The 17,116-nt window shown below is 39.5% G+C and overlaps 1 protein-coding gene across 17 annotated transcripts in view; it reads left to right on the top strand.

Annotated features, from left to right (window-relative positions):
• Nucleotides 1-17,116, top strand: part of LOC148131540 (uncharacterized) — a 72,477-nt gene that overhangs the window by 43,917 nt on the left and 11,444 nt on the right. For 10 of the 17 annotated variants that reach the window (XR_015749013.1, XR_015749028.1, XR_015749015.1 and 7 more), the window contains one exon: nt 16,184-16,322. The exons of 3 other annotated variants lie outside the window; for them this stretch is intronic. The gene's annotated coding sequence lies outside the window, so the exon portion shown is untranslated. The remainder of the gene's footprint in view (nt 1-16,183; nt 16,323-17,116) is intronic. 4 more of the 17 variants (XR_015749017.1, XR_015749018.1, XR_015749029.1 and 1 more) reach the window with 1 other exon arrangement.

Genomic DNA, 17,116 nt, shown 5'->3' with positions numbered 1-17,116 from the left:
AGAATGAAAAATGTGTATTTCTGAACTCGAATGAAGATCAAAAGGCAATGAATTTTTTTCCTTGATGCCTAACTTTAGGATCAAAACAGATGTGACTCAAGTTTCAGTGTCAATTTCCATTCCATTCTTTAAAACCACTTAAGAGGATTTTACTTTGAAAGAAGAATAACACTCAGAGGTAGACAGCTTGGAATTGTTGCCCAAGATATCTCAAATCTAGTTTGTCAGCAATCCTGCCAACATCATATATTTGTTTCTCATCAAAATCACCAATTTCCTCCTTCACCAAATCCTGATGCAACCATATTGGCTATTTGTTAATATCTTTGAAGGTCAAATCATTTGATAAATGCTTGAATGGTATTTAGGGAGCTAGAAGGAAATCCAAAAACTCAATACCAGATCTTCCCATTTTAAGCAAAAATACCCAACTCCTGACAGTAGCCTCCTAAAAATAGAAGCCAGTAGGTGTGGTCTAGTAAGAAATTCAATTCTCGTGTAAGTCTTCTTACCAGAAGGGCAACCTTCCAAGCAAGAACTGAATGTTCCCATCTGAAATGGTGGACATGATATGTCTTTTTCCCTGCTATTATTTGGCATTACCGACTAACTGGAAAAGGAAAGTATAATTTTATATTACATTCTGGAAAGCCCAAATCATCCGAGGAACAAACATGTGGAAGAGCTCTTCCATTCTTATGTCTGACTTTGGTGTTCATCTGATGAAGTTCTCTGGTCAGTCTGTAAACATGTGCCAAATAAAAAGAACTGGCATTTGGGCAAATGCCTCCCCAGACATCAAAGAAACTTTTCACGGAATTTGACATTCACTCTTGATTTTGTTTTGCCTAGCAATTATACAGTATAAAATTAGTTTCCGTTGTGGTATTAGATCTGTAATACTAGGGTCCCTAGTGGTCTGATTTAACTTATTTTATGGCAACTTTTCCCAACTTTGGGGTCTCTCTCCCTCTCCCTCTCCCTCTCTCTCTCTCTCTCTCTCTCTCTCTCTCTCTCTCTCTCTCTCTCACTCTCACTCTCACTCTCACTCTCACTCTCACTCTCACTCTCACTCTTTCTCTGTTTTATTCTGTAAGCTTTGAATTAATATCTTAGCAAATTCCATTGGTTTTGGTAGGCCAATACTACCAAAACCGATGGAATTTGCTAAGATATTAAGTTAGAACTATATGATTTTGCACATTTTTATGTCTGCTTGATAAAGCTCCACTGAACACAGGTGCACTTACTTCTAAGTAAATATACATTGCAGGATGCTTTAAGTATCTCTCTTTCTTCAACAATCCATGAAAAATTCCACATCCTGCACTTGAAAATGGCTTGTTATGGAAACCAACTAACATGCTCTCCTTTAGTCTCTCTCTTGCCCTCTCTCTCCTCAGATAGTATGTTATTATGCAAAAGACAGCCTTCCAGAAACTCAAGACTATAATCCCATAGACTCATAGTTACAGAACAATTTCAACTAAGTTATATCGATTGATTACATGCTATCAAGTTGTTGTTGACTCTTAGCAACCACCCAAACTATCTATCTATCTATCTATCTATCTATCTATCTATCTATCTATCTATCTATCTATCTATCTATCTATCTATCTAGGTGTAGGTGTGTTCGGGTCTTTTCCCGTGTAAGATTAAGAGTATCTTGGCGATGTTTTGGCGAGGTCCCAGTCGCCATCCTCAGGCTGGTGCTTTCGGCTTCGTGCCAGTGCAAGCAGTGTGTGATCGGAGCTGCCGTCTCTCTATAAATACTGGTGGTGGGGGCTGGTGTGCTGGGCTGGTATGCTGCGCTGCTACCTCTTGATTGGTTGATGGAGTTGAAGTTGGATACTCTTAATCTTACACGGGAAAAGACCCGAACACACCTACACCTACATACCTGTACCCGTGAAACTCTATGAAAACAAATATCTATATATCTATATATCTATATATCTATATATCTATATATCTATATATCTATATATCTATATCTATATCTATATCTATATCTATATCTATATCTATACCTATATCTATCTATCTATCTATCTATCTATCTATCTATCTATCTATCTATCTATCTATCTATCTATCTAGAAACATGAAAATACATCTATCTGTGTGGTCATTAAAAATCAATAGCTTTGATAGCACATAATCATTTGTTCAATCAGTCACTCAGTCAATCTAAACATGTTAAATTTGTTCTAGAACTATGAACCCATGAGTTCTCTTGAGTTGCTGGATGTTCTTTGCATAGTAAACTTATGTAGTAACAGCCTTCCAACTCAAGCACATAATCCCATCATTTCCTTGCCATCACTGTTGGGGTGCTGGCAGAACATCTTCTTCCATTCCACTTTCTTTCCCCAGATGAGGAAACATAAGCAGATATATCTCCAGGTTGTTGAGCGGTGGGGGAGAGAACAAGTCATTTGAGGAGTAAGAGTACAGGCACCAAAAGGTCTGCTTCTGCTCTTTTCATCCTACTACTCATAGATCATAGCGCAAGAAGGAAGAAGCAGAGGTAAATGTCATTTTGCTGCCAGTTGTTTGATCCCATGGATTGGAAGATTTAGAAGAAGACCCTCTGCTTTTCTTGTCATGAATGGTGGGAGAAGTGGGGAGAAAGAAGGGTGGAGAAAAGAAGGGGAATGACACTTTTACTGCTAATTCTCAACCCCACAGAACTGAAGCGGAATAACAGAATTGGAAGTGACCTTGGAGTTCTTCTAACATAATTGGAGTTCTTTGCTCAAGCAGGAGAATCTGAATCATTGTTAAGACAAATGGCTTTCCAGTTTCTTGTTCAAAACCTCCAGTGTTGGAGCATCCACACTTTCTGGAGGCAAATCACCCCACTGATTAATTGTTCTAACTGACAGGAAATGTCTCCTTAGTTCTAGGTTGCTTCTCTCCTTGATTAGTTTCCATCCATCGCTTCCTGGCCTGCTTTCAGGGGCTTTGGAGAATAGATCGACTCAGAAGGGAAAAACAACCCCAAGAAGAAGAGAAAATATCTTTGTCAGCATATACAATTAGAAAATGTTTTAATTGTGGAGGAAAAGGACATTTGGCTAGATTCTGCAAGAAAGCAAAAGGCCAAAATGCCAGCCAGAATGCTAAAAGGCATCAAAAGGATAAAAAATGCTTAGAGTTAGCCATGTATAGCAATGAAACTGTGAATAATAATTTATGGGTTGTAGATAGTGGAGCATCACACTGCATAACGAAAGATAAGAAAAGATTTGTTAAGATGTCCACGAGTTCACAGCAGATATCATTAGCTAATGGCTGGAAACTGAAAGCTAAAGGTGAAGGTATAGCATATTGTTCTTGCATAAAAGAAAATGTAAAAATGTTATATGTACCACAACTTAAGTTTAATTTGCTTTCGGTTAGAGTTTTGGTTAAACTAGGTTATGTAATTACCTTTAGGGGAGAAAATTGCATAATAGAAAATGAAGGTAAAAAAGTGACTGCAACTTTAAAAGGTGAATTGTATGTGTTAAATGATAATTCATTAGAGGTAGTTAACACAGTGTATAATAACATTAAACCTCATGATGAATGCATACATTTGTTACACAGACGTTTAGGGCATATAAATTTTAAAATGCTTAAACAAACGGTAGAACTATTTAAAGGTATAAAACTGAAGCCTTGCAGTAAGTATTTGCACTGCAATGCTTGTAGTCAAGAAAAAAGTAAGGTAATACCAGCAAATAGAATTAATGGATTTAAGACAAAGGAACCTCTAGAGGTCGTATTTGCTGATATTATAGGTCCTAAAAAACCAAGTGTGGGAGGTGCTCGTTACATATTAAGTATAATGGACCATTATTCCAGATATGGTTTCTGTTATCTAATGAAAAGTAAAATGGAAACATATCAGAATTTCTTTAATTGGTTGAAGTTTGCTGAAAGAAAAACTAAAAGGAAACTAGTAACTCTTATAACTGATAATGGTATGGAATTTATAAACAATAAATTCCAAAATAGACTGAAGATGGCAGGTGTTGAACATAAAAAGTCTGCACCATATAGGCCACAACATAATTCCTTTATAGAAAGACGAGGCCAAACATTACAAGCAATGGCTCGTTCTATGTTGTCAGATTCAGGATTACCTGAAACTTTGTGGGGAGAAGCAATAATGTGTGGTAATCATATATTGAATAATGTTGTTAACTCAACAACAGGTGAATTACCATTCACACGGTGGCATGGCAGAAAACCTGACCTAAGCTACATGCACACATTTGGAGCACCAGCATGGGTGCATATCCCTACACAACTGAGACAAAAGCGGCAGCATAGGGCTAAAAAGTTATTCTTTGTAGGTTATGAATCTAATCACAAATCATACAGATTCTGGGAAAAAGGTACACCTAGAGTTTACTGTAGTGCTAGTGCACAATTCCTGGAACATGTAGGATGGGAAAAACTGGAGCAAGATTCAAGTAAGGAAGTAATCATAGAAACCTACAAAAGACCAAAAGACCAAATCAGTAATAAGAAGAGCGCAATTAAAGAGGAAGTACATGAAGAGCATATAGGACCAGAACAGGAAGAAATAACAGAAGAGGAAGAAATAGATAACCAGGAACAGGTAGTACATGAAAGTCCACCTGTAAGCCCTGTAATACCTAGACGTTCTACACGTGTAACCAGACCACCTGACAGGTACCAAGCAAGTGTAGTTTGCCAAGTTAGTAAAGTTCCAACTACTGTTGAAGAACTTAGGATGTATCCTGCAAAGGAACAGGAAAATTGGCATAAGGCAATGGAGAAAGAATTAAATTCATTAAAGGAAATGAAAGTTTATGAAAATGCCAAATTACCTCCAGGTGAAAAGTCCATTGGCTGCAAATGGATATTTAAATTAAAAACTGGTAAAAATGGGACTGTTACCCATAAGGCTAGGTTGGTAGCTCAAGGATATAATCAAACTGCATATGATTATGATGAAGTATTTGCACCGAGTCTAAAGGCAACAACCTTGAGAGCAGCTTTAGTGTGGGCAGCTAAGAAGAATTATATTATAAATCATTTAGACGTAGAAACTACCTATCTGCATGCACCATTGCAGCACACTATATATTTAAGGAAACCAGTAGGTATTAAGGATAAAAATAATAATGACTGTTGGAAACTTAAAAAGAGTCTCTATGGATTAAAGCAATCTGGTTATGAATGGAACCAATATATTGTTAAAGAGTTAAACAATATAGGGTTTAAGGCAGGTTTAGCTGATCCATGTTTATTTAAGAAAGAGACAAATGGAACAGTATCATTATTATTGTTGTTTACAGATGATATTGCTTTAATTACAAAGACTAATAATGAAGCTACTGAAATAATATCATTATTAGGTAAAAGGATAAAATTAAAGCAATTAGGAGAGATAAGACAGTATTTAGGATTGACAATAAACAAAACCAAGAGTGGCTTTAAGATATCTCAAGAAGATAAAATTTACCAATTGCTAAAAACATATAAAATGGAACTTTGTAAGCCGGCAAAAACTCCAATGAGTCAGGAATTTTGCCAAACTGATGCTCAAAGTTCAAAATTCGATAAGACTATTTATCAGTCATTAATTGGTAGTTTATCGTATATTAGTAATTAGTCAAGGCCAGACATTGCATATGGTGTTAATCAATTGGCAAGATTCATCGCTGAACCCACTGAACGTCACTGGCAAGCGCTAAAGCGTATATTAAGGTATCTTAAAAAGACAATGCACTGTGCATTGTATTTGGAGCCAAAAAATGATTTGATTTTAAGTGCATATGCTGATGCAAGTTTTGCAACAGACATAAACACTAGGAAATCAACTTCAGGTATGGCTATACTATTAGGTAAATCACTGATTGGTTGGAGGTCAATTAGACAGCAACACATAAGTATGTCCACAATGGAAGCAGAATTTTCATGTCTATCTTTATTATGTACTGATTTAATTCTGTATAAACAGTTGTTATTAGATATGGGAATAACTGTTAATGATGCCATTGTAGTTTATGAGGACAATCAAGCAGCCATACGGTTGGCTACAAATATTGCTGTAAAAACGAGATCTAAGCATACAGATCTTAGATATTTGAATGTAAGACAATCTGTAAAAAAATGGTTTAATAAGATTGGAATATTGCATGACTGAAGAAAATTTTGCTGATCAGTTTACAAAAGCCCAAGGTGCAGTAAAGCACAAGGAAAGTTGTGAAAACTATGGGTTAAAGTTGTAAATAGATATATATGTTATTACATTACCCAAAAGGGGAGAATGTTAGGAATAACATGGTTACCTAACTTAGTTTGGGTAAAATAATATATATATATATAGAATATGATTGTGTGTGTCACTTTAAATGCAGACCATGTATTTTGGGTGCGGTTGTAAAATCACCATAAGAGGGAGCAAGAGAGCTCACCGTTTGCTGGCTTTTACTGGTTTGCTGACAATGATGGATTGATGGTGATAACTGCGTGTTTTCCCTGCTATTGCTGAACGAAGAAAAGAGGTTTGATTTTCTTCATATCTCTACTGCAAAAAGAGACATATTACTGGACTGATTATTTGTAAGTTTACTGACCTCTTTTTCGACACTGGACTTTGCTAATGGATAATCCCCGGACGGACTGAACTAAGTGTATGATATATGGACTGTTTGACTATGCTATAATTATTACTGGAATAAAAACTATTTAACTGGCACAGTGTATCTGATTTACTGAGTGTAAGCTACAACAACGTTTATCTCACATATCTGCCTGCCTGCCTGACTACCATTGCACATTCTGCTAGGGTGTATATCCATCCATCCATCCATCCATCCATCCATCCATCCATCCATCCATCCATCCATCCATCCATCCATCCATCCATCCATCCATCCATCCATCCATCCATCCATCCATCTATCTATCTATCTATCTATCTATCTATCTATCTATCTATCTATCTATCTATCTATCTATCTATCTATCTATCTATCTATCATCTATCCCTGCTTTGCAGTTTTCCTGGCAAAATTTCAGCACTGGTTCACCTTTGCCTGCTTCCCATGGCTGAGAGAGAGTGACTGGCCCAAGGTCACCCAGCTGGCTTCATGTTAAAAGCCAAAGTAGAACGGCTAGTCTCTCACTTTTTAGTCTGGTACCTTAACCACCCCTGGCTCTCATTGACGCATGCTGTATTCAACATCAAAATCTTGTGGCTTTAAAACCTACAGCCCTTCCTTGCCTTTGCTACTTCTGAATTCCCTGGATTCCCATACTCTCTGATTCCCTGGACAAACATAGACTGAACAGCTTCCCAGGGCCGGATGTTATTCCTTGTTCTAGCAAGCTGTCACGACACAGAAAATGGTTTTTGTCTCATCTCTCCTTTTATTTTTCACAGCAGAGGTATTATAAGCGTTCAAGAGATGTGATGGTCAGAGGCAGAGCCACAGAGATTCCTTTTTTTAAAAAAAAAATCAGTTTTATAGAGGCAGAAAGGAGAATTTTAGTATCAGTTGTATTGTATGAGAACAGACAAGCATTTTTTTTCCAGCGCTCAGTGCAGCTAATAGGTTTTTATTCTTCTGTGTCTTTCTTTTCACCTTCCCCTTCTCTAGCCAGTTATAGTGTAGCAAAGCACTTTCTGCTTCATTCATTTTCTCCCTTGTAGATTAGTTTTTATTCTCAAAAGCATTCGAATTGAATAACTTTTAACATCACGTTATGAGCCTGACACATACACGTTGTGAGCAACTAAGAACAGATCTACTCCTATTTACTTACCTAAGCTATGAAATTAACTGTCTTTTACAGGTAGTCCTCACTTAATGATGGGTCTTAACTTTAAAGTTACGATGGCTCACCCACAAAACTACTTACAGCTCAGTTCCAGAGTTCTAAGGGCTGCACATACACACAAACACACCTGTAGATACATGAGCGCATTTCAGTTGCTTGGAAAACAGCAACTTTATGGCCAATTGCAGCAGTTAAACACATGTCTGCAATTTACAATGTTTTTTTTTTTGTTGTTGAGTTCTGGCCTTTTATGCTGATTTCCGCAAAAAAAACACCAACAAAAAAAACCATCCATAGGAATACACGGATTTGCTTAATGAGCACTGCAAAAAAAGTCATAAAATCTGCTCATGTGGGTGCCTCAAATTATGACTGTCATGTCTTGAAATAGAAATTCCAGTTTCTATTATGGTCATAAGTTGAGGACTACCTGTACCATCCCCTCATGATTTGGCAGAACTGATAATTAGCCATGCATGGGCTGGTGATCTTCAGGCAAGCTAAGCTTTGATTTTTCTCTCTTTTTTTAAAACTTTTTTGAAAGGCATTCTGGAAGAGTGTCCCTTTATATTCTTCCTGTAACACTCTTTCCCACTGGATCATGACCTCAGATGGATCTTGACCTCAATTTTGGTCATTATCCAGAAGAATAGAATAACAGAATAACAGAGTTTCATGGGACCTTTGAGATCTTCTAGTCCAACCGCTGCTCAACCAGGAAACGCTATACCATCCTGTATTGGAACACCCATAAGTTCTGGAGGCAACCGATTCATTGTTCTAATTGCCACAAAAATTTTCTTTAGTGGTGCCACAGAATGTAGCATGGCAAATTCATTCTGCTCATTGCTGACTGCCAGTAGTTTGGCAGTTCAATTCTCACTGGCTCAAGGTGGACTCAGCCTTCCATCCTTCCACCCATATTGCTGGGGGCAATATGCTGACTCTGTAAACCACTTAAGAGAAGGCTGTAAAGTACTGTGAAGTGGTATATAAGTGCTAAGTGCTACTGCTATGCTAGTTCTAGGTTGCTTCTGTCATTGATTAGTTTCCATCCATTGCTTCTTGTTCTGCTTTCAGGTGCTTTGGGGAATAAATTGATCCAGTCTCATTCAGTACCCACTAATTTTGTTTTAGTGTAAATTGTTTTACCAGCCAATCTGATTCTGATTAGACCATCTTCAACACTGGAACTGTCTAACCCGTATTATCTAAGTTAGCAGCACCTTTAGATGCCAGCTGGGTCCTTCATTACCAGAGAGATACAAGGACAACAGAAAAGGAATAAGCTTATGCTACATATAGTGATGGATCCCCAGTGATAGATTTAAATTTTCAGGATTTTCTAGCCACTGGAAAATTTGGGAGCTGAATTTCTGAAAATTCTGGAGTTGAGTGCACACAAGTAGAGTGCCCAGTTTGGGGTAAAGGCAATTGCATCCTATATCATGCCAAAACTCCTTTGTTGGCTGGTCAAACCTGGCCAAAGCTTCCTAGATGCTCCATTGGTTTATATGTGAAGAGTGAAGCCATTTCATAGTTCACTGGCCTCTGAAAAGAAGTTGCAGGCTCCTTCTATGGTTTACCCTCCCAAATAGCTTTTCAGTATTTTTTTGCTCTGTTATACACACAATTTAACCCCACCCCATTTGGTACTTCTTGGGCTTGGGGCCAAATGGCAGTTATTTTTTTAATTTGGAAATCTCTAGCTGCCGTTATCTCTCCCATTTATCGTTTCAATCCACAGCTATGTCATCAGCCATCCAATTTGACACCATTCCCAAATCCACCACAAAGCTGCTACTTCGGTGGGATTAAGAACCATTAAAAATATCTGCTACATCCATGTCACCATGAGACCTTATGGCAGCATAAGCAAGTGCTTGGAGCCAGTGAGCCGTTCTTTGAATTTGGGGAGCAAGTCATGAGGATGTGAGCAGCATTTACCAGAAGAAAAACAGATGGAATTATTCCCTGCAAACTTTAAATTCTCCCAGGTTGATCATTTATTGTATTCTAATCAGCTGCTGTATCCTCCCACGCATTTTTTAATTTTACAAGCATGCCAATGAGGCCTATGTAAGGATGATGCTGGCCTTCTCCCCTTGGCTGCCAAAGCAATTATATGATAAAAATATCTTTCTTTTCCTGAATAGATCAAAACTTGTCCAAAAAAGATGTTGAGACTTTGGAAAAAGTGCAAAGAAGAGCAACTAAGATGATTAAAGGCATGGAGTATGGCTAGTTTAATGAAAAGAAGGACTAGGGATGACAAGATAGCAATCTTCCAGTATTTAAGGGGCTGCCACAAAGAAGAGAGGGTCCACTTATTCTCCAAAGCACCGGAGGGCAGGACAAGAAACAATGGATGGAAACTAATCGAAGAGATAAGCCATCTGCAATTAAGGAGAAACTTCCTAACAGTGAGAACAATTAACCAGTGGTATAGCTTGCCTTCAGAAATTGTAGGTGCTTCATCACTGGAGATTTTAAAGAAGGGAGTGGAAAACCATCTCCAAGGTGCCTTCCAGCTCAGTGGTAGGATTCAATTTTTTTTACTACTGGTTCTGTGGGCGTGGCTTGGTGGGCGTGGCAGGGGAAGGTTACTGTAAAATCCCCAGTCCCTCCCCACCCCACTAACCTGCTTTCCAGCTCCGTTCTCCTGTGCAGGGCAACCAAAGAAGACTCAGCCGATCAGCTGGGACTCGGGAAGCAGAGAATAGATGGGGGCGGGCCAGTCAGAGGTGGCATTTGCCAGTTCTCCAAACTACTCAAAATTTCCATTACTGGTTCTCCAGAATTGGTCAGAACCTGCTGAATACCACCTCTGTTCCAGCTGTATTCTATTCTACTGTATTCTACTGTGTTCTGTTCTGTTCTGTTCTATCCTACCCTACCCTACCCTACCCTACCCTACCCTACTCTACTCTACTCTACTCTACTCTATTCCTGCTCCCAAAACAATATCTGTGAGTAGTATAAAAGATTGCAATTTTTACTTGTAATGAGTTCCCAGCTGGGTCTGCTATAGAGTTTAACACAGTGTCCTCACTGTGTTTATTCTATATGTGATACAAGGAGGTACACTGTTCTGTTCACTTTTTAGTGTTGTCCAGTCATTTGTTAAGGAGTGCAATGGTTCAGCAATTAAAGCTGACAGCCAGTCAAAACCTAAGTGCTGCGCAATGGAATGAGCTCCTGTTCATGGCCCCAGCTCCTGCCTCCTAGCACTTCAAAAGCACACAAATGTGAATAGATAAATAGGTACCACTTCAGTGGGAAAGTAACAGCATTCCACGTCCCTTGGCATATGCTGGCCACAGAAAGAGTCCTTGAACAATACTGGCTCCTTCGGCTAAGAAATGGAGATGAGCATCATTCCCTAGAGTCATATATGACTGGATAGAGGAAATCTTTACCTTTACTTTTACATCATTTGTTGGCTTCATCAGTATATGGATGGAAGTAATCACTGTCTTTTGCATAGTCTCTGATTGGACTGCATTGATAAAATTTCCCAGGACACTGGCTATATCCATCCTTTTTAAGATGTCCATGAATGTTCTGCTTGTGGGACATTCTCCATTCTTCTCAGGCTGAGAACATACTGTGACACACAGTATCTCTCTATCTGTGAATATAGGGTTGCTGTTTTAATTTACGGCCTGCATCATTTGATTAGAATTTAGTGTTCCCAAAAATGAAATTTAAACTCAAGAGATTCCAAAGGGGTCTCTAAATTGCATCAAAACTGGTAGCTGTGGATAGGCATATTTAAGGAACAGTTGCATCGGTAATACTTTCCTTAGCCCTGTCCAATTTCCAGTGCCAAGTTATGCAACATTGCAGCAGCAATAACGGAAACCTGTTTTCATTTAAAAGCCACTAGACCACAAGATATAAAACATAGGATTTAAATGGTCCGTGCTCTGTTTCTAAGCAAATTTTGAAAATTTAGATTTTTTTCTGTGTTAACATGAACATGTTTTAGCGGACTCCTGGACACATGGGAAATGAAGCAACTTCCAAGCAGGTCAGAAACATAGAAACAGCATAAAAACAGCACCCCAGAACAATGCTGATTTTTTTGGTGGTGGAAAATTCAAATGCTTAGTGCTTGCCTACCTAATTAGGTCATATTCTGAAGCACATAAAAGCTAACACATACTCTGAAGCACATACAATAATTAATGAGAATTCATTAATGCATTTCCTGCATGGCTAGGAAATTATTCTAGTTGACCTCTCACGTTTCATTATAGGATGTGCATGAAGAACATCAAATGGACCCCGTGGCACATTAACCATATTTTACAGAGCTCTAAATTTGAAAGCTTATTTTCCTTATGTTATTTACCTTCTGTGATACAGTTATCAATTCTTGGCTGTTCTATCTATATGTGTGAGTGCATGGACCCAACATGCTAAGACCGACAGAGCTGCAATTTTCAATAAGCTAGTTATACTTGGAGGAAACAGCAAACCATGGCTAGTTACAGTCTGCTGGTTGTTTTGGATAACATCCCAGCTATGGTAGTTGTGTTTGGCCAGATGACACACTATTTTTGTTTTGCACAACAGTGGTCTGGATCTAGACAACATGTAAAGCTGTGGTTCAGGTGAGTACATTTTAAATAAACCATGGGTATAAGTTGTGGTTAAGATGTCCTCTCTTACCCATAACTTAACCTATGGTCCATTTTCAGAATTTTACTAACCATGTCATAGTTTACTATGTTGTGCCATCTAGGTCTGGATATATCGGAGTGTGCAAATATTGCTCTTCCAGACTACAAGATAGCTATCATTTCATATCTGGCTCCAAACCAAAAAAAGAATCTATTTTTCAATGTATCAATTTCTATTTATTGTTTATCTGATAGCATTACCAACTGGGATAAAAAACCCAAACAGCTACACACAGAGCTATAGAACAAAGAAAATCTGGAATCACATATGTTTCTTTGAGACGAGCTTTCAAACCAATATCTAGCAAAAAGCAAGAAACCCCATTGAAACAAACCAGGAAGGAGTTACAATGCATTTGCTGATGGTTGTGCTTTTAACCATATTTAACCATCTGTTTCAACAGTGGTTATTTCAATCCAGACAGAATATTACAGTGAGATTCTCCATGCTGCCTGGTCTGGAAAGAAAACTACTGAAGCTGCCTGAAAGGGTCATTCCAATATGCAGATGACGTATTTCTAATTGTAACTCAATTATGGGATATTTAATCTGATGAAAAGGGCAATATCAGAAAAGGAAGTGTCATCAAGTAAGGAAATTCAGAATATGGAAGAATAAAAGTAAAGGTTTCCCTTGTCTAGTTGTGTCTGATTCAAGGTGGTGTTGCTCATCTCTGTTTCTTTAGCTGAGGGAGTCAGCATTGTCTGAAGATGCTTCCATGGACATGTGGCCAGCATGACTAAATGCTGAGGCACGGAGAACGCTGTTACCAGTTCCCACTGAAATGGTACCTTTTTGTCTGCTTGCATGTGCATGCGTTTGAACTGCTAGGTTGGCAGGAGTTGGGGCAGAACGGGAGCTCACCCCATCAAGTGATATCTGAGTTTCGAACTGCTGACTTGCTGGTCAACAAGCCCAGTGTCTTAACCACTAGGCTACTGTGTCTCTTTTGTTGAAGAATACTTTGTTGCAATGCTTCCTATTCAAGTATTCTCCTATGCTGACACAGGCGTTTAAGGTGCTGTGAGGTATGGGAGGGTACTTTTGCTTGCAAGTTTTGGTTATTATTATTTTTTTCACATCCTGTGGTAAGCCCATTGGGCTTGGCCAAATGGTCAGAGAGAAAAAGGAAGGCCAAAGAAAACCTGGTGCCAAACTGAATTGATGAGCTACGTACCACCTATTCTATACCTGTGCATTTGGTTTTCAAAGAAACGTATGACAAGCATCAATCTTAAATGAAAAGATGCAGAGACTATAGCTGCAGATTGAGATTATGGCATCCATTTGTAGTCCAATATGCTTTGGTTAATATCAGAGGTGGCATTCAGCAGGTTCTGACCAGTTCTGGAGAACCGGTAGTGGAAATTTTGAGTAGTTTGGAGAACCAGCAAATGCCACCTCTGACTGGCCTCACCCTATCTATTCTCTGCCTCTCGAATCCCAGCTGATCGGCTGGTTCTTCTTTTGTTGCCCTGCATAGGAGAATGGAGCTGAAAAGCAGGTTAGTGGGGTGGGGAGGGAATGGGATTTTGCAGTATCCTTCCCTTGCCATGCCCACCAAGCCACACCCACCAACCCATGCCCACAGAACCAGTAGTACATTTTTTTGAATCCCACCACTGGTTGATATGTCCTTATAATAAAGACACAGCTAATACTCCTGGTGGAGTATTAGTTAATACTCCTCCTTCTTGCCTGGACTACTTCAAAGGGCTAACAATATGCCACCTTCATCTGGACGAGAAGAGGGGTCTAATTAGAATGAACAAATGAACGAACACAAGAATCTCTCTTTTATAAGGACAAATCATTGGGCCATCTCATTCAGTTTTGTCCATCTTCACTACCAAGTTCAGAACCCCAACCTTGGAGATGACAGAGGTAAGACATGACACATCCTGTCCATCAAACATATCCATTACTACCACTGATTGAAAGCCTTGTTCCCATTTTTCCTTACGGTGAGTGGGAATCCTCTCTAAGGGTACCAAAATAGTAGTGCAGGAAGCAAAGCTACTTGTGACTCAGTTGTTAGCCACATGAGTCAATGGTGGTTAAACTATCGACAGGTACCTTTGTTCCTGGGTATTTATATCTATGACCTCTGATGTTGGGAGAAGGTGGAGGACAGCCTTTTCCAAGTGATCTGTTCAGTGTTGAATTTTCTCTCCAAAACCATTTCATGGGCAATTAGACAATGCAACTTTTAAGAAAAGCACAGTCTGCCTTGGTTTCTTGGCCTTCTAAATAGGTGGGGGAAAAAAAATCTCACTACTCTTTTCTTAGTTCAACTGGCCAAGTCACTTTTCTTTATTTCCTTCCTGTCCATTTTGTGTGGTATTGCTGGCACTCTCATAATACCCCTTGTGTTTCTAGAACTGTCTGGCTCTGCTTGAACCTAAGTGTAGCTGACTATGCGACTGAGTAGTTGGGCCAATGATTAATGAAATATCCTGCTTTTAAAGGAGCAAGTTTTCTGAAGCAAGGACAGGCTTGGTTTGTCTTAGGAAAAGACCTCACTGTGAGCTTTAAATAAGCTTTGCTGATCAGGCTCAGCCTGTAACTCTTTAATGACACAATTTCTCTTTGTGAGGCCACACATTTTCTAGATTCCAAATTTCTGGGAGCTCTTAGAGGTGGCTTCAAAAAAAATACATAGTTAACTACGTAATAACCAGTAAATATTTCCACAAGAATATTGCTTGGTCCTGGGGAGGAAAGCTATGACAAATCTAGATAGCATATTAAAAATCTAGATAGCATATTAAAAAGCAGAGACATCACCCTGCCAACAAAAGTGCATATATTCAAGGCTATGGTTTTCCCAGTTGCAATGTATGGCTGTGAAAGTTGGACCATAAGAAAAGCTGAGTGCCAAAGCCTTTGAACTATGGTGCTGGAGAAGACTCCTGCGAGTCCCTTGGATTGCAAGGCGATCACAGAGGTCAGTCCTAGAGGATATCAACCCTGACTGCTCTTTAGAAGGCCAGATCCTGAAGATTAAACTCAAATACTTTGGCCACCTAATGAGGAGGAAGGACTCACTGGAGAAGAGCCTAATGCTGGGAACGACTGAGGGCAATAGAAGAAGGGGACAACAGAGAATGAGGTGGCTGGATGGAGTCACTGAAGCATTCGATGTGAGCTTAAATGGACTCCAGAAGATGACAGGAAGGCCTGGAGGAACGTTGTCCATGGGGCTGTGATGGGTTGGACATGACTTCACAACTAACAACAATAACATTTCCACAAGAACGTGGAAATCATGATGCAAACTATTCTAAATACACTAAACAGTCACTTCGGATCAAATATTTAAATAATCAGTTCCAGGTTTTTTTTTTTTTTAAAAATCTTATATTGCAGTGGTCCCCAATTTTTCCATCCCTGCAGACCATCAGTGGGGCAGGGGAAGAGGGGATGGTTGAGTGCAAGTGGCAGAAGCACTGCTCACAAAGCTCCATCTGCACAAGCAGCAGCCATGCACACCTGCCATTTACACAAATAGTGCTTTGCAGGCTAACTTGACCCTTGTACAACCCAGTTTCCAATGGGCCGTGGCCCACTGCTGGGGCACATACCATGAGTTGGGGACCTCTGCTATATTGTTTTTAGCATAATTAATTCAATATTGCAGTATAAATCTTTAATCTGTTCATATTCTCTCTCTTTACACTAGGACCTAAATGAGCAATGACTTTCCCTCTGAAGGCTGCAATTCATCTTCTGCAATAAGAGAAATTGTGCTGCAGGCTGTGTCTTTTCAGGAAGCGGTACATAACTACCACCCAAAAAGATGTAGTTCAGTGATGAGAAAAGTAAGGCCCTACATTTAGGCAAGAAAAAACTAAATGCATTGGTATGGAACAGGTGATACCTGGCTTAACAGCAATAATTGTGAGAGGGATCTAGATATCCCAGTGGACCACCACTAGAGTGGTTTGAGACAGCCAGAGGTGGTATTCAGCAGGTTCTGACCAGTTCTGGAGAACCAGTAGCAGACATTTTGAGTAGTTTGGAGAACCGGCAAATACCACCGCTGACTGGCCCCACCCCCATCTATTCTCTGCCTCCCAAGTCCCAGCTGATTGGCTGGGTCTTCTTTTGTTGCCCTGCACAGGAGAACGGAGCTGGAAAGCAGGTTAGTGGGGTGGGGAGAGAATGGGATTTTGCAGTAACCTTCCCCTGCCATGCCCTCCAAGCCACGTCCACCAAGCCACACCACACCCACCAAGCCACGCCCACAGAACCGGTAGTAAAAAATTTTGAATCCCATCACTGGAGCCAGCAATGTGCTGCAGCTGCCAAAAAAGCCAATGCAGTCCTAAGATACATCAACAGAGGAATAGCGTCAAGGCAACAAAAAGTTATAGTACCAATTTATACCACACTGGTGAGAACCCACTTGATATACTACATCCAGTTCTGCTCACTGGTATACAAAAAAGATGTTGAGACACTGAAAAGGGTGCAGAGAAGAACATCAAAGATGATAAAGGGTCTGGAGTCTAAATTGTATGATGAACGGTTGAAGGACATAGGTATGTCTACTGTAACCTATCAAAGAGAAGGATTAGGGGGGACATGATATTTGCCTTCCAGTACTTGAGGG

Source organism: Notechis scutatus, chromosome 3 (genome assembly GCF_049901735.1).
Source record: "Notechis scutatus isolate UNSWTSFEM ecotype Mainland chromosome 3, rNotScu1.2, whole genome shotgun sequence".
In the NCBI taxonomy this organism is placed as follows: domain Eukaryota; kingdom Metazoa; phylum Chordata; class Lepidosauria; order Squamata; family Elapidae; genus Notechis; species Notechis scutatus.
This window is presented reverse-complemented; position numbering and strand designations above follow the sequence as displayed.